This window comes from Pelophylax lessonae, assembly GCF_965119305.1.
Source record: "Pelophylax lessonae genome assembly, chromosome: 1".
Lineage (NCBI taxonomy): Eukaryota > Metazoa > Chordata > Amphibia > Anura > Ranidae > Pelophylax > Pelophylax lessonae.
In genome coordinates, this window is record NC_138768.1 from 435291835 (window position 1) to 435318349 (window position 26515).

A 26515-nucleotide genomic window follows, 5' to 3' on the forward strand; every position below is an offset into this window, starting at 1 on the left:
CTTTTCAACAGACAAGACAGCCCTGGACAAAAGACGGCCGATTGTACGGCCGACGATCTGCACGTGTGTACGGGGCATAAGAGGCAGTGTGTATGGGTTTTGGTGACGGCTTCCTCTGGACACCTCTCTGCACTTCTCCTGTATTACAGTTAACTACAGTGGTTTTATTTACACATGTGGACTGTTATATACTAGCGTTGCCTTTCTATGAGATTTTTGTTTGATGACGTTTTTCCTGCATATGTGTGCTGGCAGCTGGTTTTCATTGGCATTATTTTTATAATGACTAACCAAACGCAGCTAATATTGTTGTATATAACAATATATATAAACATTCCATTTCCTAATTTTAAAGGCAAAAATGATCTTGGAATTTCAGATTAACTGCATAAAAAAAACAAAGAATTCCATTTCAAAACATGGGTAAAAGTAATAAAAATGTAAAAATATTTAAAATACAATTTTTTTTAAATATATTATAAGTTATTAGTTTGAACACATCCATAAGAAATAAAGAAAGAACATCACAACAAAGTTTTTATAACATCTTTTAGGATCTTTAACCACTTTACCACTGGAGGACTTTGCTATCTTACGTCTTGGCCACTTTTTGCGATTCGGCGCTGTGCAAATTTAACTGACAATAGCGCGGTCGTGCGATGCCGTACCCAAACGAAATTTACGTCCTTTTTTTCCCACAAACAGAGCTTTCTTTTGGTGGTATTTGATCACGTGTGCGACTTTTACTTTTTGCGCTATAAACAAAAAAAGAGCGTTTATTTTGAAAAAATAACAATATTTTTAACATTTTTTTTATATGAAATCCCCCCCCCCCCTCAAAAAAAAATTTAAAAATCAAATTTTTTTAAAATTTTTGGCCAATTTGTTTTCTGCTACCTATGTTTGGTAAAAACAATAAGCGTATTTTGATTGGTTTGCGCAAAAGTTATTGCGTTTACTAACTAAAGGAAAGATTTCTGTCATTTTTGGTGTTTTTTTTTTTAACGAGTAATGGTGGCGATCTGCGATTTTTTTTTGCGGAACTGCGACATTGCGGCAGACAGATCGGACCCTTGACTGACATTTTTGACACTTTTGGGGTTACCAGTGACATTACTGCAGTAATCAGTGCTATATATATGCACTGTTACTGTAAAAATGACACTGGCAGGGAAGGGGTTAATTTTATTGGAGAGGGAGGGGTTAATGTATGCCTGGTGCTTACTAACGTGTGTAGGGGGAGGTGACTGAGTGAGCCAGGGACAGATCGGATGTTCAGCTATGCTGAACCCTGCAATCTGTCCCTGCCTGTCACTTAGGAGATCCGCCCGCTCTGTTTACACAAGCAGGCGGATCTCCACACTCGATTCCCCGACGATCGGGGAAGAGCAGCGGTGATCACCACCGCTCCTCCCCTGGCCCGACTCCCGCTGTGACGGAATACAGCGGGAGCGAGCCTCCGGCGGCGTATGCGCGCCACCGAGATGGGGGAGTGTCTGACGACGTAGGTCTACGTCGTCAGACCTACAAGAGCCACTTTGCCGCAGTAGAGCTCTAGTGAGCAGATGGCAAGTGGTTAAAATACAATTTTTTTAAAATATATTTAAAATATAAAAAAAAAAGTTTGAACACATCCATAAGAAATAAAGAAAGAACATCACAACAAAGTTTTTATAACATCTTTCAGGATCTCTAAGGAGTCATTACAAAGTTCACCTGTACAGGGGAGAGAGACAGATAACCGGAAACAAGAAAAGTCAACAAAATGCATTAAACCATGTACAGACAGGTAAAGTACCCAGGTATATCACAAAGGAAAACTAAGAAAACAATTGTATTGCTACAAACAGTGATTCATAGTTAACAGGGTTGATCATGGTCACCTTCTGACCTATAGTGTATACAAGTAGCCCACGTTTTATAACATTTATCATATTGGTCTTCACAGGTGTATATCCATTGCTCCTCCATAATCCTATTCATTTTTTTTTTTTTTTTTTGACCACTCATCCACAGAAGGTAGCGTTAAACATTTTCAGTGTAAGAGGATTAGACTCTTTGCTGCATTTAATAATTGTGAAACTACACTCCTTTTATAACCCCGAAGAGATGGAGGAAGGACAATAAATGCAATAAACAGAAAGCTGGATCGCCTTGTATTGGGATAATAGTTATATGTCCAAAATCAACTTTCTGATCTTATTCCAAAATGGCTTAAAGTGGAACTTTAGTCAGAAAATGAAGTCCTGCTAGATGACTTCAGGCTGGCCCCTTTTGCAGGTATAGCTCTGTAAAACAATAAAAATAAGTGTCTATACTGTTTAAAATCCAATAATACTGTCTCACCCTGCTCTGCACATGCTCCGTTGCTTTCTATTTTAGGCATTTCTAGGCACTGCTGAGATTGTAGAGGCCGATCTGATCACAGCCTCAGGCTACGTTTCCACTATTGCGGCTACAAAGTCGCGCTACTTCAAGCGCGACCTTGTAGTGCGACTCGTTTGCGGCTACTTCTGGGGACTTCCTTCTATGAGGGACAAGTCGCTCTGAAGTCGCCCAAAAGTAGTGCAAAAACCTTTTTTCCAGTCACTGCGACTCAAGTCGCAGCAGTTAGAACGGACCTAATTGTAAATAATGGGTTTTGACTGGTCATGCGACTTGACATGTGTCAAGTCGCACAACAAGTCGCAATAGTGGAAACGGAGCCTTAAATTGGAATTAACCTTCTTAGCTGTATTCCCCAGCGTGGCTCGGGGTTAAATTTCAGAGCCAAAAGCGGTAACCCCGAGCCACACTCGGGGTACCGCCAGAAGCATCGCTGGATCCTGTAAAAGAGGTTACTTACCTTGTCATCGGGATCCAGCGATGTGTGCGGCGGCGGATCTTCCTCCCGATCCTCTCTTTTTTCCCCCGGCTTCCGTCTCCTGCGACGTGACGTTCGCAGGGGGGGTGGAACCGGCGGCAAATTCAAATGTAAAACACACCAAACACACTGATACCATTCAAAATAAAATAAATTCACATTACATTGCCCCCTGCTTTCCTGCAGTTTTACTGTACTTTTTGTGCATATATATATATATATATATATATATATATATATATATATAATATATATATACAGTATACATACATACTTTAACTTATTTATAGTTTTTTATTATATTAAAATTTATGATTTTGTGTTTCAAACTTTATCAACGCACAGTAAAAAAAAAAAAAATATGTAAATAGTTGGTTTGGGCTGCTCATTCTCAAGAATTACATGCAAAATAATGGTACCGCTTTCAGCACCTAAAATCCAAAAGAATCATACCGCCAGAGAGGTTAAACCCTTATTCTTTACAGCCATGAAAGCTGCTTTTGATTGATCCTATTTGCCATGATGCTGCACATGTGATCAGTAATGACACCAGCCACTTGATTACAGTTGAAGAAACAAGCAAATGTGACAGTTAGCAATCCCAGCATTCCAAGAATGTAACTTTTTTTAAACTTAAATCCATGAGTTCAGTTCCACTTTATGATTTACTGCTGATCAGGGGCTCTGGGCTTCAGCAAAATGGCAGCCTCCAGTAAGAGCAAACAGGAGCAATGATGGAGGTAATATAAAGCACACACTCATTTTGGTAGCATAATTATTCATGTGGAATGTATGTTCCTTGCTAAAGAACATTATTTTTTAGCAAGTGGTTATGGGTAAAGTTCAACTTTAAGAATGGGGTATTTCAACAAGATATAGAGCAGGGAGCATTGGAACCCACATCCTCTCCAACAACAGTCTGTGACAGAGGGATACACCAATGCTAAAAATGTTTTGGTCTTTGTACCACCTAGTTACAAATGTATCATTTGTTTTTTTAGTTTTCATTTTTTTTTTTAGTTTTCAGTTTCAGCATATATACGGGGCAAATTTCTTTCCTGCAACCCATGGAAATTTGCACAATTACCCCATCAACGCAGACAGCGATGACAGGGGAATCAGCATTGTCTTCTCCTGGTGGGGGGGCAGGGGAAGCGCCTCCACTGGGAGAAGACAATGAATATTGCTAGCGGCAATAATTGCAAGAGAATCCAGCAGGCTGGTTGTACCCAAGTTGATCAATTGATCAACTTGGTACATTCAGCATGCCACTTAATGGTTCAAAACTCGGCCGGTTCCTGCTTAATCGGCTGAGATTCGGACCGTGTATGGCCGGCCTTACAGTTACTAATGGCACTTTTCAACTGCAAGTACCAGCTCGGCTCTACTCAGCCCTGCTTGGCCCGGTTTGCTTTTCCACTGCTGGTACCGCATGGTACGGTGTTGGAACGGTTCGGTACGGTACAGTATGGTTTGCTTTTCCACTAAAGTAGTACTAAAGTTAAGTGGGTAGGATAACAACGATTCTCTGACCAATCAGTGGCTAGTAGTGACTGCATGCAAAGGATTGTGGGATATGGTACCGGTATGGTACCTCTTGGAACCACAATCGAGGTGGTACTGTTTTTGAGAGCCGTGCCATTCGGTTCCATGCAGTGGAAAAGCGCAGCCGTACCGTACCGAACCGTTCCTACACCGTACCATGCGGTACCAACAGTGGAAAAGCACAAAAGTGAGCCAAACCGTTCGGTTCCATGCAGTGGAAAAGCGCCATAAGTACCTTCTAAGTGTTTGAAAGCAATCCCCTCAATAGCAACAATTTGAGCCATAAAGACTCAAAAGTGGTCAGGGAGTCACCCCGCTTAATTCCACATAAAGCACTATTTTACCAAACGATTCAGTTGTCTGTGTTTCCAAGAGTCAAATAGAAACAGACCACAAGCTTCTCCAAGCTCAGCTAGGGGGGTGCAATTTGGCATCTACCAAAAATTTAAGGCAGCTTGTGTCACCATCCATTGTCCAAGTGTTGATAAGGGATAAAGATTCATTTGAGGGTAACCACAGAAAGACTTCTAACGGGAGAAGGGGAGAAATATTTTATTGCCACTGTCCCAAGGTCATAAAGTATGAACTGCGAGGAACTAAGCAGAGCCTGAAGGACCTCAATATACTTGATTTTGTCCTGCCATACTTTTTTCCAGCATTACCCACCGCTTTTAATGTACATCATGTCCCCAACTCAGAATCCTGCCCAACCACGTAAAAGTAGATTATTCCAACTACCCAATTCCTGGTAATAAAGGTTAATAGAGGGGAATAGTTGCATTCATATACTTATGTAAGATGAAAAGTAAGATTAATACCCAACTATTTGACTGAGATGTCCTGCCAATAGAAAGAGAATGATAAGGGGTGCGCTTAAGGGCCCACGGAATGGGAGTGTGGCTGCCCCATAATTTAATTCAATTAGAATTCATTTAGCATAATGAACCGTAGAACCGTTGATCACTCTTCATACATCTGAAGCCACAACCAATCACAGTAGAAAGCACGCCCCTAGGGACACACATAGCCCCTCCCTTTCAAAAAAAAGTTAACCCCTTCAATGCCAGTGTATTTTTACAGTAACAGTGCATATGTATAGCACTGATTACTGTAGAAATGTCACTGGTAACCCCAAAAGTGGCAAAAATGTCAGTCAAGGGTCCGATCTGTCCGCCGCAATGTCGCAGTACCGCAAAAAAATCGCAGATCGCCGCCATTACGCGTTAAAAAAAAAACAACAAAAATGACAAAAATCTTTCCCTTTGTTAGTAAACGCGATAACTTTTGCGCAAACCAATCAAAATACGCTTTTTGCAATTTTTTTTACCAAACATAGGTAGCATAAAACAAATTGGCCGAAAATGTTAAAAAATTTTGATTTTCACATTTTTTTGGGGGGGAATTTCATATAAAAAAATGGGAAAAATATTGCTATTTTTGCAAAATTTACGCACTTTTTTGTTTATAGCGCGTGATCAAAAAATCGCACAGGTGATCAAATACCACCAAAAGAAAGCTCTGTTTGTGGGAAAAAAAAGGACGCCAAATTCGTTTAGATACAGCGTCGCACGACCGCGCAATTGTCCGTTAAAGTCACGCAGTGCCGAATCGCAAAATACCCCCTGGTCAGGAAGGGGGTAAAATCTTCCGGGGCTTAAGTGGTTAAGCACCATAAAAATATTACTTAAAAATATTTAAATGTATTAAAATAAAAAAAACACAATATAAATATTGTGCATACAATCTTACTACCATAAAAGCAAAAGCAGAAGAGCAAACAAACTAAAACATTCTTTATTATGCATATTATTTCCACTTGATAGCTATTTAAAGTATATTTGTAATTTATATTAAAGTGTGCGTTCAGTCAAAAACTTTTAATTTTAAGTTTTTGATAAAGAGAAAAAATAGTAATTATAGTGCATCTGGAAAGTATTCACAGCGCTTCACTTTTTCCACATTTTGTTATGTTACAGCCTTATTCCAAAATGGATTAAATTCATTTAAATTCATTATTTTCTTCAAAATTCTACAAACAATACCCCATAATGACAACGGGAAGGAAATTTGTTTGAAATCTTTGCAAATGTATTAAAAATAAAAAGGAAAAAAAAATAATTTACATAAGTATTCAGAGCCTTTGCTCAATACTTTGTTGAAGCACCTTTGGCACCAATCACAGCCTCAAGTCTTTTTAAGTATGATTCTACAAGCTTGGCACAACTATTTTTGGGCAGTTTCTCCCATTCTTCTATGCAGGACTTCTAAAGCTCCATTAGGTTGGATAGGGAGCGTCGGTGCACAGCCATTTTCAGATATCTCTAGGGATGTTTAATCGGGTTCAAGTCTAGGCTCTTGCTGAGCCTCTCAAGGAGATTCACAGAGTTGTCCCATAGCTACTTCTTTGTTATCTTGGCTGTGTGCTAAGGGTCGTTGTCCTGTTGGAAGGTGAACCTTCGCCCCAGTCTGAGGTCCAGAGCGCTCTGGAGCAGGTTTTCATCAAGGATGTCTCTGTATAATACTGCCCTTTATCTTTCCCTCGATCCTGACTAGTCTCCCAGGTCTTGCCGCATAAGAACCTCCCCACAGCATGATTCTGCTACCATCATGCTTCACTGTAGGGATGGTATTGGCCAGGTAATGAGCGGTGTCTTGTTTCCTCAAAAAAAGACACTTGCCATTCAGGCCAAAGAGTTCAATCTTTGTTTCATCAGACCACAGAATTGTGTTTCTCATGGTCTGAGAGTCCTTCAGGTGCCTTTTGGCAAACTCCAGGCCGGCTGTCATGTGCCTTTTTACTAAGGAGCGGCTTCCGCCTGGCCACTCTACCATACAGGCCTGATTGGTGGAGTGCTGCAGAGCAGAGATGGTTGTTCTTCTGGAAGGTTCTCATCTCTGCACAGAAAAACGCTGGAGCTTTGTCAGAGTGACCATCGGGTTCTTGGTTACCTCTTGGTCACCGAGGGCCCGCAAGAGCTAAAGTTGAGGTTCGCATTTTTGTTGAACCACCTTTTGCTTTAATTACAGCCTTTAGTCTGTTGGGATATGTCTCTACTAACTTTGTACATCTACATTTTGCAATATTTGCCCACTCTTCTTTGCAGAACTGCTCAAGTTCAGTTAAATTTGATACTGATCATTTGTGGACTGCAGTCTTCAAGCCATTCCACAGATTTTCAATTGGTTTTAAGTCTGGGCTCTTGCCATGCAAGGACATTCAAAGTTTTCTCCTTCAACTACTGTGTGGTCATTTTGCTGTGTGCTTTAGGTCATTTGTTATGTTGGAAGGTAAACCGTGTTCCCATTGACAACTTTCTGGCAGAGGGCAGCAGATTTTCCTCAAGAATTTGATGGTATTTTGTCCCATCCATTTTTTTATTCTATCCTGACTGCTCCAGTCCCTGCTGCAGAGAAACACCCCTATAACAGGATATCACCACCTCCATGCTTTACTGTAGGAATGCTGTTATTTGGATGGTGAGCTTTATTGGATTTCCGCAAGACATATTATTTGATGTTGAGGCCAAATTATTCAGTTTTAGTCTCATCTGACCATAACACCTTTTTCTATGTGACCTCAGAATATTCAAGGTGCGTTTTGGCAAAGCTCAGTCGTGACTGCATGTGGCCCTTCTTGAGGAGTGGCTTTTTTCTTGCAACCCAGGGAGGGTTCTCCACATTTGTGGAGAATTTGTGATATTGTTGTCACAAGCACACAATGAACACTCTTTGTCAAAGCTTCCAGCACCTGCTTCAGAGTTGCTGTAGGCCTCTTGGTAGCCTCTCTGACCAGTTTCCTCTTGGCTCTTTCATCCAGTTTGGAGCCCCGTCCTGATCCAGGGAGGGTCTGTATTGTACCAAATACCTTATACTTTTTAATAATAGAATTCACTGTGCTTCTAGACATTGCCATCCATAATTGATTGTTTGCTTCAGTTGCACAACCAGGAACTAAAATGCCCCAAAAAAGCTTTTTTCATGCTGAGCTAATCAAAATGACCACAACTAATCATGGCTGAAAGTCAAATGGCTTTCTGTGCCATTGAGAAGGTTATTAGCTACACCTGATTGAGCTTACAAGTCATTTTTAGGAGGGGGTGATCCTATTTCCAACTCAGTGACTCTGTTTTTTACTTTTTTTATTTTTTTTTATTCTGACATGTTGGTGTTATTTCTTTCACTTGGATGTTATAATTTGCAAAGAGTAAAGACAGCTGGATAAAACAAAAATGTTGTATGTCTTCATTTCAGGCTGCAAAGCAACAAAATGTGATTATTTTAAAGGGGGTTGATTCTTTTCTATACCCATTGTACTTTATAATCTTGCAATAACAATTTATTAACCACTTAAGCCCCGGAGGATTTGGCTGCTAAAGGACCAGGGGTTTTTTTGCGATTTTTTACTGCGTGACTTTAACGGACAATTGCGCGGTCGTGCGACGCTGTACCTAAACGAATTTGACGTCCTTTTTTTCCCACAAACAGAGCTTTCTTTTGGTGGTATTTGATCACCTGTGCGATTTTTTGATCACGCGCTATAAACAAAAAAAGAGCGTAAATTTTGCAAAAATAACAATATTTTTCACATTTTTTTATATGAAATTCCCCAAAAAAAAAAGTAAAAATCAAAATTTTTTAACATTTTTCGGCCAATTTGTTTTATGCTACCTATGTTTGGTAAAAAAAATCGCAAAAAGCGTATTTTGATTGGTTTGCGCAAAAGTTATCGCGTTTACTAACAAAGAGAAAGATTTTTGTCATTTTTGGTGTTTTTTTTTTTAACGCATAATGGCGGCGATCTGCGATTTTTTTTTTTGGTACTGCGACATTGCGGCGGACAGATCGGACCCTTGACTGACATTTTTGACACTTTTGGGGTTACCAGTGACATTACTGCAGTAATCAGTGCTATACATATGCACTGTTACTGCAAAAATGACACTGGCAGGGAAGGGGTTAACTTTATTGGACAGGGAGGGGTTAAGTGTGTCCTAGGGGCGTGCTTTCTACTGTGTAGGGACATTCCTATTGGTGTAAAAGCAAAGATCAACCGTTCTACATAGTAGAACGGTCAGATCTTCACTTTTACACAGGGAGAACTGACAGGCAGCTTGTTTACACAAGCTGCTCTGTCTTTCTCCCTTCACAGGAGCGATCGTAGTGTGGCCGGCGGACATCGAGTCCGCCGGTCACACGCACTGACTTGCCTGTGAACGAGCCGCGGCGGGCGCGCGCCTCGGCGGGCGCGCGCCCGCCCGCGATAGGCTCGCAAGTCAGTGACAGGCGAGTGACGTACCGATACGTCACACTGCCTGGCCGGGGCTGACCGCCGCAGTATATAGTCGTGCGGCGGTCGGCAACCGGTTAAAAAGGAAAGAAAGCGACGTTTAAAGTAAAAAAAAAAAAAAGATGAAATCCTAAAGGAACATAAATAGTTGAAATTATCATTCAAATGATGGCAGTAAGTTATTGCCACAAAATAATAAAATTAAGCTAAAATCTAAGTACACCAGAAAGCGTAATAGACAGAAAGGGATTTACAACACTGTACTTCTGCAGTGACTGTGTTCCTAACTGATTTTTCTGATCTATAGGTTATAAAAATAACTCTTAGGGCTGGTTTACCTTGGCGTTCTTGTGTGTTCCCCTGCAGGGTAATTATCAGCCCAATCATTTGAATGGGCTGATCGCACGAAAGTAGTGCATGCACTGCTGATTAGTGATTAGTAACACACATTAAAACACCTACCACTTTAACATGCATTGTTGTGTTTTTAATTCTTTTGTGATGCTTTTTTAAGCTTTAATGAAGCTTGGCAAACTCCCTGTGTGTGGTGGTTTTCTATTTTTTCCAATGCATGAAATACAAAGCGAAGCTAACACTGAAGTGTCCATCTACCATTAGGGATTGCTGTGATAGACATATATAGAGGCATTGGTGATGCAGTGAAGAACCAAGAAAGCAACAAATAATTTCTAAATCAAAGCAAAGCTGTGCAAATTTAACAGTGTGTACGGGATTGCAAGGTAACCGTTTTATTTAGTGATTGCTGCTTTTAAAGGCATTCAGAGTGTTTAAAAAAACACGGGTCAAATGCCAAATTTTTTGAAGCAATTGTACTGTGAAAGTGGCTACAAAATGTGAATATTTTAACCACTTGCCGACCGCTCACTGAGCTGGTACTGCGGCAAAGTGGTTCATTATTGTCCAGCGACGTAGACCTACGTCGCTGGACTCCTCCCCTTGTGGGCGGCGCGCGCGCACCGGCATAGGCTCGCTCCCGCTGTATTCAGACACAGCGGGAGTCGGGCCAGGGGAGGAGAGGCGGTGATCACCACCGATCTTCCCCGATTGTCGGGGATCGAGTGAGGACAGGCAGGGACAGATTACAGGATTCAAGGATTCAGCATAGCTGAACCTGCGATCTGTGCCTGTGTCACACAGTCCCCTCCCCCCACACGTCAGTAAGCACCAGGCATACATTAACCCCTTGATCACCAATAAAAGTTAACCCCTTCCCTGCCAGTGTAATTTTTACAGTAACAGTGCATATTTATAGCACTGATTACTGTAGTAATGTCAGTGGTACCCCTAAAAGTGTCAAAAATGTCAGTTACGGGTCCGATCTGTCCACCGCAATGTCGCAGTCCCGCAAAAGAAATTGCAGATCGCAGCCATTACTCGTTAAAAAGAAAAACAATAAAAATGACATAACTTTCCCGTAGTTAGCAGCTGCGATAACTTTTGCGCAAACCAATCAAAATGCGCTTATTGCGATTTTTTTTTACCAAACATATGTAGCAGAAAACAAATTGGCCTAAAATGTTAAAAAATTTTGATTTTTACATTTTTTTGGGGGAATTTCATATAAAAAAATGTGAAACATATTGTTATTTTTTCAAAATTGACGCTATTTTTTTGTTTATAGCGCAAAAAGTAAAAATCGCACAGGTGATCAAATACCACCAAAAGAAAGCTCTATTTATGGGGAAAAAAAGGACATAAATTTAATTTGGATACAGCGTCGCACGACCGCACAATTGTCCATTAAAATAATGCAGTGCTAAATCGCAAAATAGGGCCTGGTCAGGAATGGGGTAAAATCTTCCGGTCTTAAAACGGTTAAAAATACGCTCATTGAGAATTTTTTTGTCAAAGACATGTAGCTAAATACATTTTGGCCTAAATATATGACAAAAATTGAATATATGTGATATTTTTTAACTGTCAAAGTAGAAAAATATTGTTATTTTTTCAAAATTGTCGGATTTTTTTATTAATATCGCATTACCGCGCAATTGTCAGTTAAATTTGCACAGTGCCGAATCGCGAAAAGTGGCCTGGACGTAAAGCAGGAAAATCCTCCGATGGTAAAGTGGTTAAAAGCTTGTTCTACACCAGGGATGTCAAACTCATTTCACTGCAGGCCGCATCAGCAGTATGGTTGCCCTAAAAGGGCTGGTTGTATCTGGGGTGTGCTACATACAGAGTGCAGGGTTCAATAGTGCGTTACGTACAGAGTGCAGAGTTCAGGATTACACTACGTTAAGGGAGAAACGCTCAGGAGAACACTACGTACAGAGTGCAGAGTTCAAGAGTGTGTTACGTAGTTACGTACAGAGAGCAAAATCCAGGGGTGCCCTCTGAACAGAGTGCAGAGTTCAGGAATACACTTCGTACAGAGTGCCAGGGTGTGCTATGTACAGAGTGCAGGGTTTAGGGGTGTGCTATGCACAATGTTCAAACCCAACTTCAAATCCCCCAAAGTTTCTTCTCATCTCTACATTCTCCTACCTGGCCTGGCTCTAGTACCTCCCTGTGTAGGCGGTTCTGCCTCACCTTGCAATAAGATCATTCTCTCTCTCTCTCTCTCTCTCTCTCTCTCTGGAGAACTGTCCCCACCAGGAGTTCATGCAGGGATCTGTTAGATCCAGGAGAGAAAGACTGTCCCTTTTAATACAATTGACAGTGGGGAGTGGAAGTTGAGGTTGAGAGCCGGTGGTGATGCAATGGAGTTCCACCACGTTTCGGCTGCAAAACTGGACACAAGGCCCAAATGACAAAGTCTGCAGGGCTGGATTCGGCCCATGGGCCTTGCATTTGATATATGTGTTCTACACACTCACATCTAATAGGCACTTGCAATTGGGTGGAGATTTGGCCCAACTCTGTATTGGAAAAATAGAGATGCTTAGAAGGGGCCAAGGAAGGCTTATGACTAGGAAATCTTGCTGATAAATGCATAACAGGACATCCAGGGATTCAGAAATCTATAAACACTAATTAAAAAAGGGAACCTGATGTTCAGGTACGGGAATGTATTGGTTACATTTAATCAATTGAATGGGACCAGACATATTTTCTCTAAAGTTATGTTTAAAGTGGTTGCAATCCCTTACATATACCCAGTGAAGTGACAGGCCTCAGGTGAAGAACAAGACAGCGGACAGAAATTAAAACTTATTGCTCTGGATTGAGGCAAGCACACACTATAGAGGGATATACCTTGTTCTCATTTCATGTCAGAGGTTTAAGACCAGTTTAAACTCTATGAGGGCCACAGATTCTGCTCATACTGGATTACGCTTCATGAAACCCCAAATATACTAATAAAGTTTAGAGTGACTTTGCATTGCCCCAGTGCCCTGCTGTGCTAGGTATATACAGTCACAATCCTGCCAGTCTGTGCCTCATTATATTCTTAATAGACAATACAATAGTTAAAAAAACAGCCATTTCTGACAACTATAGCTGCAAATACCATGGAAAAGTACATCTTCAAATGTACATCAGGCACAGTGAAATCACAGCTCCTTGTCTTGTATTTTTTAAGTAATTGTAAAGGCAGAAGGTTTTTTATCTTAATGTTTCTATGCATTAAGATAAAAAAACCTTCTGTGTGCAGCAGCCCCCCTAGTACCTGAGTCCCATCTCAATCCAGCGATCTCTCATGAGAGCCTCGGCTGTCCAGGACTCCCCCTCCTCATTGGCTGAGACAGCAGAGAGTGCTATTGGCTCCTACTGCTGTCAATAAAAGTCAGTGAGGAGAGAAAGGAGGTGGGGCCAAACCATGGCTATGTGTCTAAATAGACACACAGAGCAGCGGCTGGGCTCAGGTGTCCCCATAGCAAGCTGCTTGCTGTGGGGGCACTTGGCAGGGGGGAGGGGCCAGCAGCGCCGACGAGAGACCCGAGAAGAGGAGGATTCGGGCTGCTCTGTGCAAAACCATTACACAGACCTGGTAAATATAACATGTTTGTTATCTTTAAACAAAAAAAAAGCCTTAAATATCACTTTAAGCCCTCTCACACCAGTCATGTCTGCTCTGTTTAGCGGATCTGATTCACGTACAGATTTCCTGCTAAATCAGAGCTGAACACTACTGATGTCACTTTTGTGACATTTATGTCTATTCAGTTTTACCATTCCAGAGCTTAAAAAACAGTGGTTTGTGGCAAGCTGATGTAAACAGATTTGTGTCCTTCTATCTCCAACTACATTTGGGCATAGACAAGTCAAAATTTGGCTGGTTCAGCAGGGACCAGCTGCATATTGATCTGTGTGTGGCCCTGCCTGTTCAACAGAAGTTGATCATTGAATGATATCAGTGGGAGATGTTGTCAGAATACAATGTGGGGGAATTCTCTGTCCACCATGTGTAAATAGAGGATTTTTTTTTTTAAGTCATCCCGCCAGCTAAAAAAAAATTTAAATAAACCACCCATGTCAGCTTTTCTCTATCAGGTGCCGCAGCATCCTGGAGTGCTGTCTGAGGTCCTCAGGTGTGCCGCGGCATCCTGGTTGAGAAAGGCTGTGAGATCTGGCCGAACTGTACAACAGCACAGCAAGAGCTTAGTCGAGACAATAGTAAAGCAGTGGATGGATTGAGGCAGCTTATTGAGTCCTGAGCTCTCTGCCTTCCCTTACAGGGCAGAACCCAGCAATACAGTAACTGGTGCGAATGCAGGTACTGTATTATTGTTTTTTAACAGGCTGTGTATGTATGTACTGTGTGTGTTTATAAATGTGTGTGTTTGTGTGTGCGTGCATGTATGTTTATATGTATGTTTATATGTGTGTGTGTATGTATGCATTTTAGGGCCATTCATAATAGCAGCCAGGACTGCCTCTCGAAGAAAACCCACCCATGCTCAGATCACTTTTCAGAGACATTTGACAGGAGGTAAATAGGCAATATGTTGCCTCCCCCCCACCTGTTTTAACCCCCTAAATGCAGCATCACTATGCCACAGCCATGTGCAATGCACTCAGTTGTGAGGCAGTTGCAGGGTGGGGGTTATGTTTTCAGCCATGGCCAAAATGTGTAAGTTCTTGGCTGTTGTCATTATAGCTAAAGGAGGGAGCAGTTGGGGGTGCTAAAATGCAGCTCAACCGTGTGGTTTTACCGTCCCCCAACCTCAGGTGTCAACTAACCCTTGGTTCACATCTGTGCGGCTGCGTACTGTGTGTAGGCCAGCTCTTAATTTTAATGGGCTTCCCTAACGACAGAAACTATTTGGGGAGGAAGAAAGAGAGGGAAAAGGGACAGAAAGAAGATGATCAGAGACTGAGGGAAGAGCAAGGAGCAAGAATGGGACGTAACTGTGGTCACAGGAGATGGAGTATAAGGTTACTGTGCACCATTAACGAGTGAGTCATAGCAGAGAGGAAGATTGGCATGGCTGGGGTAGGAGAGTTTAAATGAATAAAGGGTAAAAGCGCTCAACTTTTCACATTTTTGCAGTAACTGTAAAAAAGCAGGTAAGAAATAACAAATGCATCAAAACCTGCACAAATTAAGCCATTTTTCCAGGTCGAAAGTTATTTATTTATACACAATAGAGTGAATCAGGAAAATGCTGCATTATGGCCATTAGATGGAGGCGATGATCATAGAAATGAAATACTTATTGACTATGATTGTTAGCTCCATCTAGTGGCCACATTGTAGTACTTTACCAAACCACTCAATTTTTTTGTTTCAATGTGTCTATTGCATTCAGATGTGCCAGTACATAGTGCCTTAGTACAGTAAATGATACAATATCCATCATTAATGACGTCCTGTCATCATTCAAAACATTTTCAAACATAGAAACAGAGAAAGTCATCTATCTGGTGCTCAACAGGGAGAACCAGTCAAAGTGTTACTAAACCCATAACAGTAAAATCAGTGTGTATATGCAATAAAGCATGCTTGTTGAACTCACTGTGGAACCTAAGGGGTTAATCATCTGAATTGTGTAAAAAGGCTGTTTGATCCTGTCCTCTCTGTTCCTCGCCTTCTTCCACTGTCCCCAACCAATTTTCTGATAGAGCAGAGTCTATTCAGGCTGCACATTTTCAGCTTGGTGTGTATTTCTAGAGAGGTTTTTTTTTTCTTAGAAGGGTGCATTGCTTTAAGTTCTGCCCACCGACAGCAGTCACAGTATGTACCCTCCTCTGCCCCTGAGATTGTGCAGTAATAGCCAAAAGCCTTGGCTACAATGGCCAACACATTGCTGAACTTAGAGGAAGCCCAGATAGTGAGGTCTCACAGAGTAGTGCCTCCATATCTGACACACCACCATTATAGAAGGCGCTGCCCTTGTTCACTTATAATAATGATATATAAAGAATCATATAAACAAAAACAGAAATCTTATGGACAAACCAAAACATGAAAAAGTATCCTTTGAAAATATAACAGCTCAATCCATAGTGCTCAGATTCAAATCACAAATACGGCAAATAGTGCATGTTCATCAGATATAAAGTCCAATCAGCAAATACGTTGTCCTTAAATCCCCTTTTCCACGTGTGAATAAGATAGTGACACTGTACATCAACCAAGTGACAGTGTACAGTGTATATCAACCAAGTAGTGTAGAATCTTCACCCTGTGATTCACCAAACTGCTCACCTCCAGTCAAGGACCTCATCTAAACTTTGAGGTCAATAGCGCATGTGTCCCTTTTGAGGAAGAAAGCAAACGGGCATTTCCATCTCCTTCACCCTTACCCAGATAACTCACTGCACAAATGAATGCCTCCAGCCCATGAAGCACATATAAAATTAAAGGGAGTAACATAATGTAATACCGCAAATATTTATTAGAAAACTAAGAGTTAAAAACACTGACATTAATACAAGAATAACAAGCATGTATCGAGAAAGCACTCCAGCCACAGAGACTTGGGATAGAAGCTTGCTGTCGGTTTGGTACTCACAGAGCTCCCAGCTAGCATGGTGACGTCATTGGCAAGAAAGGCTCCGCCCCTTCACATGTATCGCATGATCCCCGGCTTCATTAGTAAGTAGTGGAACGCGATAAAACACATCAAAAATGCACTGGAATGCACTGAAGTGCATCAAAAATGAAAGAAAAAAAAACACCTGGAATGCATTTGGAAATGCATAAAAATGCACTGGAACTTGTAAAAACGCGTATGCAGAAAGTCATCCAGAAGGGATCTGGAGTGCGTTTTTGTGGTGTGAACCAGCACTTACTGTAAGGTCTCTATGTCACATACATACAGTAAACCCCCATCCATTGCAGGGGTTACGTTCCGGACCAAGCCGCGAAAAGTGAAAATCCGCGAAATAGAAAAACCCTATTAAAATGCATTGTAGGCATGATTTTTTTACTGTCACTGTACGTGTAAAAGCATTTTAAGGTCTTTAAACACACTTTTAAAACAATAGAAACTCATTTAAACACATAAAAGATACTGAGAGACATAGCAAGAGCTATGGAAAACACAAAAATATTTCATTTTTAATGATTTATATAGTAAAATAACATTACAAAAATAAACGCAATATACTGGGACCACAAAAACTGAACCGCGATGGAGCGGGGGTTTACTGTATATTCATATACTGGGGTCTTGTCTTTGGAGTGTGGGAGGAAACATGCAAACTCTACACAGATAGTATCCTGATGGGGATTTGAACTAGTAATCACCAGCGCTGCAAGAACGAAGTGCTAACTGCCAAGCAGCTGAGCTGCCCAACATTTAGTTGACTTTCCATTTCTATGCCATTTGCTCGCAGCCCCTGACCACTTATACTTTGAAGGGATGTTATTTTCCTTGCATGTATCAGCTCTGTATGCCCTTGATATGACAGTATATGTGTGTGTTGACAGGTTCTTGCCATGGAGATATCATGGGTCTTTTAGACCCTTGATGTCACCGCTTTGTCCATCAGATCAAGGAAAAAGAGTCCATAGGCTGAAGGTAAGTCAGCTCGAATCCCCTGCTTACAAAAAGTTCAGAACCCAGATGTACTCAGTACCAATCAGCTTGGTTGAGGTCCAGTAGGAGTTTAGCACAAGAAAGATATTGGCTAGAGGGAGTGTTGGACAGATTGTTGGCTTGGACTAGAACGACTTAACCTGATAACGTTGGCAGAATCCCCTTCTATTACAAGGGGACCGTTCACACTAAGACCCAGTCTTTCTTGGTTTCTCCACATTAACTCTGCTTTTTATGCTTCCCTAATTGCTATTATTAATTAATAATGCTAAGAAAAACACGAAGACTGCAAAGTGTTGCCTATAGTAACTGATATATGTTGAGGTGCAATTTTGGTAGTGCTCTAAATAAGAGCTAACTCTAATTGATTCCTATAGGCAACACAATCGCTTCCCTTTTGGTTTTAAAAATTGGCTCCATTACCTTTGTGCTATACTTTAGGGATAATAGTAAACAAGGAGTAAATTCATAAATCATCCACAATGAGACACATTGGGAGGCTGGATAACATATTGTAAGCACATTGCTTTTCATATTTTATGTATACACGCTATAGTGAAATTAGTACAGTAAGTCCTACTGATTCAACTTTTCTTTTTTTTTTTTTGATCAGACAATAAAAACAACATGTTTGAGCATCGGTCTTCCTTCCTGAGCTAATATATTATTCAAACACAGGCACAGAAATACTCACACTGTACTTGCTTTGACATTGCATACAATCACTCCAAGCAATTATACCAAAATGATGTAAGGGCATCCAGTTACTGTGTTTATCTTGTATAATTTGGAGCAATGATAGATGTTTTTCTATGGTCTACCTGTCATTTAATTAAAATTGAAACTCTAGATAATACAAGTAAAACAAGGAAAAATCAGAGCACTATGTCTCCTTTAATTTTGTAGAAAAAAATATATGCTGTATAGTATATGAGCAATAAAATTAGGCACTGCCTGTATTGTTTAGTTATAAGTATTACAATTATTGGAGTTGCAATTACTGCTAATAAAATATCCAGCCACTTTTAGTTTTGAATAGATTTGGGAAGGATTAGAATCCCTGTAAACCTTTTACTGCTCTCTGGAATTAATCTGGCCCAATCACACTATATATGTATAGATATAGATAGATATATATATATATATATATATATATATATATATATATATATATATATATATATATATATATAATATATATATATATTTATATATATATATATATATATATATATATAGATATATATCTATATATATATTGATCTATATATATATATATAATTAATGTATATATATATATCTATCTATCTATCTATATATATATATATATATATATATATATATAATTAATGTATAACAATGTATCTGTGATGAAAAAAGTTAAAATATTAGAATATATACTCATACAGTAAAACCTGGAACTGCGAGCATAATTTGTTACGGAAACATGCTTGTAATCCAAAGCACTCTTATATCAAAGCAAATTTCCCCATAAGAAATAATGGAAACTCAGATCATTCGTTCCACAACCATTTATTCATAAATCCTTTTATTTATAGTCCATATAAAAAGATTATAGCAATGTGATAGGTTGTGTAACCATAAAATGTCCATCCACAAACGGCGCCTCCACAAGGGGATTAGAAGCAAAATCCAGCAGGAGCTACATAGTATAAAAGAGAAAAGAGGTGCATCTAAGTGTAGCAGTATGGTTACATTTAATAAAGGTTCAACAGTTAGCAACTCACATGGGTGATGATTAAAAGAGGCACATCTAAGAGTGCAGGCATCCAGGGTAAAGCTGTTCTCATAGACCATCCTTTTTTAATCATCAACCATGTGAGTTGCTAAATGTTGTACCTTCATTAAATGTAACCATATTGCTACACTTAGAGGCGCTTCTCTTTTCTTTTATACTCAGTTGTGATGTGACGCTACTTGTATATCAAGACATCGCTTGTTTATCAAGTCAAAATTTATAAAAAAAATTTTGCTTGTCTTTCAAAATGCTCTCAAACCAAGTTACTCTCAATCAAAGGTTTTACTGTATTACCTTCTGCCAATGCTGTAGCATCATGTCGCAAAATTTTGGATACTCATTATAACCTGGGATCTTGTTAAAAAAATTTCCATTTGCACCCTCAGTGCCAAAATATAGCAACTTATAAATGGGGCACTGAAGTTAAGAGCATACCTTGATGCAAACATTAGTTACGGTCATGTACACTGCTGTGTGCACACTACAAATGCCATAGTCCATCTCCGAAACAAACAAGAGGGTGTGGCTACATTCCTTCATAGAGTGGAACCACGGAGAATGAGCTTACGCACCCTCCATAAGATTGGATCACATCAGCAGAAAAAAAAAGAAAAGGAATTTGGAGGAGGCTGAGGACAATAGAAGGTATAAAATACATACTCAAAAAAATAATTTTTTCCACCTATTTTTTTAAACCAGAGTTAAGTGTAACTTCAAGGTTTCCTGGGAGGGATATATTACACCCTGCCTCTCAAATAATTAAGATCTTCCTTGTGTACATGTGTACATTTCTTATCCTTGTTCACTACACAGGGAGTCCCCCATGGCAGCTCCTAGAACTTTCACCTTTAAAAACTCGACAACTCAACAAGTCAGCAATGGCAGCTTCCGTTTGCAAGGAGTTAAATTTAAACACAAAGTGAAAGCCATCATCTGTAGTAAAACAAAGTACACCATCTACATTCTATATCCTGCCTTTCCAAGGACTAGCTTAATGCACCTTAAATTCTGTTAATCAGATTTCCCTGCCGTGGCACGGGCTAGGGCAGCTATTACCAACTAGGGTTCCTCCAGAAGTTGCTAGAGGCTCCTTGAACTGTAATTGATTGACCTCCAATCCGATGGTGCCCGCATAGTTCCAAGATCAATGGCATTTTACAGAGCCAGCCAACCAATGATCTTTTTAGCTATCTGTAATGGGGGCAATCTTCCCACTGGTCACCAATGTAAGGGGGGCATTCTTCTCACTGGCCACCAATGTTAGGGAGCATTACTCCCTCTGGCAACCTAGGTAAGGGGAGTATTCTTTCCACTTGTCACCAATGTTCGGGGCATTTTTCCCCTTGACCCCTAATAAATTGGCTTTAGCAGGGGTTCCTTGAGACCTAAAAAAAAGATATCAAGGGTTTATCTGGGGTAAAACTGTTGAGAAAGGCTAGACTAGTGTATGAGAACAATAACTACATACTATGTGCAGCACAGCCCTGTATAGTATCTGGCATGTGATTTTGAAACCCAGATCAAATAAAGTACACATATTAAAGTGTAAACCCTAACAATCAACTTTTCTCATTTGCTCCCTTTTTGGTCTGATACGATTAAGTGCTCCTTCACACCTGGTGGATTGGCACTGCACAAGGCAATCTTACCCAGTGCAGTCCCAGCGCAAAACAAGGTAAAAAGCCTTGTCCCCTATGATGCCAGTGCACACCACTGCTTTGCTGGGGTGGTCTACACCGAAAAATAGCACAGCATGCAGTTCTTCTTTTTAGCACAGGGTGGTGTGATGAGATCCACTCCTGTGGCCAATAGAATGGAAGGAAATGTCACTAAAGTTCAAACTAAAACAAAATGTAAACAGTGATATGCACCGGGATTAGCGAATCGGCATTGTTTCCTCCCAGTACACATAGCAGCCACATGTTCAGTGTGGCTGATTGTGTTAATGAGTCCTAAAAGTATTCAAGACTGAAGACCAAAGATTATTGACAAAAGGTATTGACTTCCGCTCCGCAGGAGTAGCTAGGCATAGCTACTCCTCCCCCCGCAGTAAGCCATCCCAACTCAGTTTGGTAACATAGCAGTCAGTGTACAAGAAAAAACCCCAAAAGAGGGGCGGGGGCGGCGACTGTCGGAGGACTCAGAGAAAGGAATTTTACAGTAAGATTTTACAAAAATTTCGTTTTCTCTTACATTCTCTTATGTTCATCATTCTTGGTTACAAATCTCTGTTCTGCAAAATTGTCCCCAAAACTAAGCAACAAGGCTTAGATAATGATCAGACTAAGAAGACCAGTGATAACTTACAATAAAATGCATAGGTTGGGAAAAAAACAGAGTATCATCTAAAAAATACATTAAAGTGGAAGCAAACCTTCCTATTGTTTTCAGCCATGGAAGCTGCCAACTTGGCCTCTCTTTAATCGTTAACTGCCATGATGCTGCAAGTACAATCACTCATGACACCAGTCATTGGATGGTTTGACAGTTTGGTTGAGAGCACATCCAATGTGGCAGGTAAGTTCCAGGCATGTGCCGGAAATATAACTGTTTTTTACAACTGTTAAATCTATGGGCTTACTTCTGCTTTAAAGTGAAGCTCCACCCAAAAGGGGAAAAGGGGAAGCTCTGCTTGTTTGCCTCCCCCCCCTCCCCCCCCCTTTCGGAGGTGGGAGTGGGTACCTGGTTTTGACAGGTACCCGCTCACACATTCAGCTGAGGTCAGCTGGAAGTTTGCCCTCCCCCCCTCCTCCTTCTCCCCGCTTTCGAGCCATTCACTGGATTTGTGGACAGGTAAGTGTCCTAAAATTAAAAGTCAGCAGCTACAGTATTTGTAGCTGCTGACTTTTCATTTTTTACTGAAGGAACCTGGTGCTCCGCTTTAAGCTTCTGGCTGAAATTTCAAATGAACCTAGATTTAGGCAAATGCAATCCAAAAATGCTGCTGGCTTTCCTTTTTATAAAATGACATTTCTTATGCCTTCCTGATCCAGTGAATACAAACAATCCATACATATTGCTAATTTGCATGTAAATGTATATGAGATGTGTTGCAAATTGTAACCATACATGGGTAGTCCTTTATGGTTCTAATGATTTCAGTCTGGAGTGTAATTGCTCCTCGGTTAATCACTTTAATAACATACAGACTTAATCTGAGCCGTTCTGAGCGCCGGTTCACACTGGGAACCCTGCGAATCCACTGCATCGCACCCGACTCGCAGGCAGTTCACACTGCCATATGCCCACTGCTGGGAGTGTCAATATAAAGTTAATGACACCCCCCAGATTAGTTTGCATATCGCAGTGCGATCTGTCAATTCAGACAGGAATTGGATTGCATAGATGTGAACACCCATGGAATCCAAATCTGGGTCCTGCACGACTTTGGTCCGAATGCAATCCAATTCACCTATACAATCTGTATAGCTGGATTCGCATTGCACAGACATCCCATGTGATTTGCAGAGCAGTGCGGTGCGAATCACATGCAATGTCCGACATTGCTATAGTGTGAACCGGCACTATTCAAAGTAAAACACAGGGAAAATGGAAGTGAATAAATGTCCTGAGCGATCAAGCAGGGTGCTGGTTAGGTCCGCAACCCCGGCAGCTGTACATAAATTGAAAAAGGCAACCGCACTCTGGCTTGAAGGTATGAAATGATAAAATCCAGTTATTGAAGATCCAATTGATCCAAACAATCCATAGTGACAAAATCAGAGACAGGGGACAAACGCAGTTGACGCGTTTCACAAAATCGCTTTCGCTTAGTCATAACCATGATTATGACTAAGCGAAAGTGATTTAGTGAAATGCGTTGCCTGTCTCTGATTTTGTCACTATGGATTGTTTGGATCAATTGGATCTCCAATAAATGGATTTTATCATTTCATACCTTCAAGCCGGAGTGCGGTTGCCTTTTTCAATTAATGTGAACCGGCGCTATTACTGCTTATATGTCTGCTTTACAGCTTTTTGGAGAATTGTTGAATTAAAAAACAAATTTGAATAGTGTGAACTGTCACTGAATGACAGCTTTAGGAAAAGGAGGAGTTTCTTTCCTAGGTATTACGTCCTAAGTGTGTAGTGTAAGCTCAGTGGGTCACTGGGTGCCCCCTCCCCCCCTTTCCACTCATTCTCTGATCCCGTGCCACTACAAAATCCACCAAGCCCCAAATATACTCATTAGACTTACATATTAAAAGTCATTGTTGAACCATCGCATCTTTTTTAAATGCTGTATACTGTTTAAACTTGTCCCGGCGTTTACTACCTTCTGTGTTTATGTGGCTTGAAAGTGAAAGAGCTTTACAGCCACAATTTATTCCAGAGAATTAAAAGGTTAACATGGCAACCTTGAGAAAAGAGGACATCTGCACGCCAGACAAAAGCAGCTTTGCGTTTTCTTGTTAATGCGTTCGGTGGTAAAACTTGCAATTTGTTTCCACAATTACTTTCTTTTTTTTTTTTTTTTTTTTTACATCTTGGTTATTCCACCGTGGGAGCCTAGACTTACACTAATTACAGTAGACAGTACTGTAGGGATGAGCACTGTCCACATATGCCTGATTTCCCTTGCTATTGACAACGCACTGTCTAGAATTAGCAACGGGCACAGTTTTAATAAAAAGCGTGAAAAAAAAAAAAAAAAAACGAAAACCACATACACATTTTATGAAAACCGAACAATTAAGGATTAGCTTACGGTTACCTAGGAATTCTGGACTCAGCAGTTTTATTCCTAAATCATTCTTGCAACCTCTCGGAGTGATTCTGCATGTATTCAGACAGCAAGCATCTATCCCAGAGTCTTTTCTCAAATGCATCCTTCTACTTTTGTTTTGACAAAATGCTATGTATTATAATTATATCTGTTGTTGAAGCTGCTGAAATAACATCCCGGTAGATAGAGCAGCAGTTATTCAGTCTGGCATTAAACCACAGGTAAACATTGGGACATAAAAAAATACAGACATCCTTATATTGCAAGGCTAGGTATGCAAAGTTTACACCAGAAGCAACTATGATATATATATATATATATATATATATATATATATATATAGATGTAAATGTGCGTCACATAAATGTTTTATTTACCTTTTCGGAGAAGTCGCCACAACAGCATGCTCTAGACTGCCCAGGGCTATTGCCTTTTAATACAAAGTGCTGTTGTCCATCCTTCTTCTGTGCTCACATTGAAGAGATAAGCTTGTGCAGGTGACTTCTAGAAACACAGAAGCCCACAAGGGTCGCTAGGTCGCCCAGCAGCTGTCCTAATCTCCCTGTGCGCCTTGTTAATAAGGAGGGATACTGAGAGGAAGCGTAATTGTTCTACAACTCACTGTTCAGCTTGCACTGATCTATCAAGGCTTCTAAAGCAAAGATGCATGTAACTCCACCCAGGCAGCTAACATCCCTCTGAGCATGTCCTGGCTGCCAGCATCTTTCTGTATGAGCCAAGGGCAGGATACACCTTCCCCTTGAAGGGGCTTCTTTCTATCTACTTCTGCCTTACTTAGAAAGAAAAAAAAAAAAACTGCCTATTATTTTCCTTTCTAATTTACCCCATATTTATATTGTTTCTGCATTGCCAGATTATTAATTTGCGTTCATTTGTCTTATGAACGTTTAACCACTTAAGCCCCGGAAGATTTTACCCCCATCCTGACCAGGGGGTATTTTGCGATTCGGCACTGCGTGACTTTAACGGACAATTGCGCGGTCGTGCGACGCTGTACCTAAACGAATTTGACGTCCTTTTTTTCCCACAAACAGAGCTTTCTTTTGATGGTATTTGGTCACCTGTGCGATTTTTTTGATCATGTGCTATAAACAAAAAAAGAGCGTCAATTTTGCAAAAATAACAATATTTTTCAAATTTTTTAATATGAAATTCCCCAAAAAAATGTAAAAATCAAAATTTTTTAACATTTTAGGCCAATTTGTTTTATGCTACATATTTTTGGTAAAAAAAAAAATTGCAAAAAGCGTATTATGATTGGTTTGCGCAAAAGTTATTGCGTTTACTAACTAAGGGAAAGATTTTTGTAAATTTTGTTGTTTTGTTGTTGTTGCGTAATGGCGGCGATCTGCGATTTTTTTTGTGGGACTGCGACATTGCGGTGGACAGATCGGACCCTTGACTGACATTTTTGACACTTTTGGGGCTACCAGTGACATTACTACAGTAATCAGTGCTATACATATGCACTGTTACTGTAAAAATGACACTGGCAGTGAAGGGGTTAACTTTTTTTGAGGGGAGGGGTTAAGTGTGTCCCTAGGGGCGTGATTCTTACTGTGATTGGCTGTGGCTAGTTGTATAAGAACAGTGCTCAACGGTCCTACATAATACAACCGTATGAACACCATTTTTACACAGGGGAGAATGACAGCCGGCTTTGTTTACATTAGCCGCCTGCCTTTCTCCCGGTGTCACGGACGATCGCGAGTGCCTGGCGGACATCGGGTCCGCCGGGCACACGCGCGGGGGGGTCCGTGACCGAGCGGGAGCGCGCATTCGGCGGCACGCGCTCGCTCCCCGGAGCCTCACAGGCTAGCGACGTAGACCTACGTCGCTTTGCCTGTGAGGGGCTGACTGCCGACGTAAATCTACTGACGGCAGTCGGCAAGTGGCTAAAAACAGACCCATGTATTGAAGAGTTGAGCTTGGAGAAAGTCAAAGAATATTCACAGAGTTCACATCAAAAGCTATAGCTCTTCAAATTTTATTTTATTTATTAATTTATTACAGGTATTTATATAGCGCCGTCAATTTACACAGCACTTCACATACACTATATCAGCTTTTCTCAACCTTTTCAACACAGAGGAACCCTTAAAGCGGCGTCCCAGCCTCAAAAAAATGTTTTCAATAAAAATACCCCCCCGAGTTCACTTACCTTTTAGAAGAAATACTTACCTTGAAAATGGTTTGTCCAGCGCTGCCATCTCAGGTGTGGGCAGCTGAAGCCGGAGCATCCCTCTTTCGGTGTCCTCTTCGGTGACGTCGAAGTCCCAGAATGCCCTGCACCGGCCCTGCTCGTCACTTCCGGTGCAGGCGCGTCATCCCTGCACAGCTTATCCAAAAAGAATTATCAAAT

The 26515-nt window shown here is 40.7% G+C and overlaps 1 protein-coding gene across 1 annotated transcript in view; it reads right to left on the bottom strand.

The window, feature by feature from the left end:
- The window catches only part of FRMPD1 (FERM and PDZ domain containing 1), a 293024-nt gene extending 268292 nt beyond the window's left edge, over positions 1-24732 (bottom strand). The window contains exon 1 of the mRNA XM_082269596.1: positions 24510-24732. The gene's annotated coding sequence lies outside the window, so the exon portion shown is untranslated. The remainder of the gene's footprint in view (positions 1-24509) is intronic.
- Between the last annotated feature and the right edge of the window lie 1783 nt (positions 24733-26515).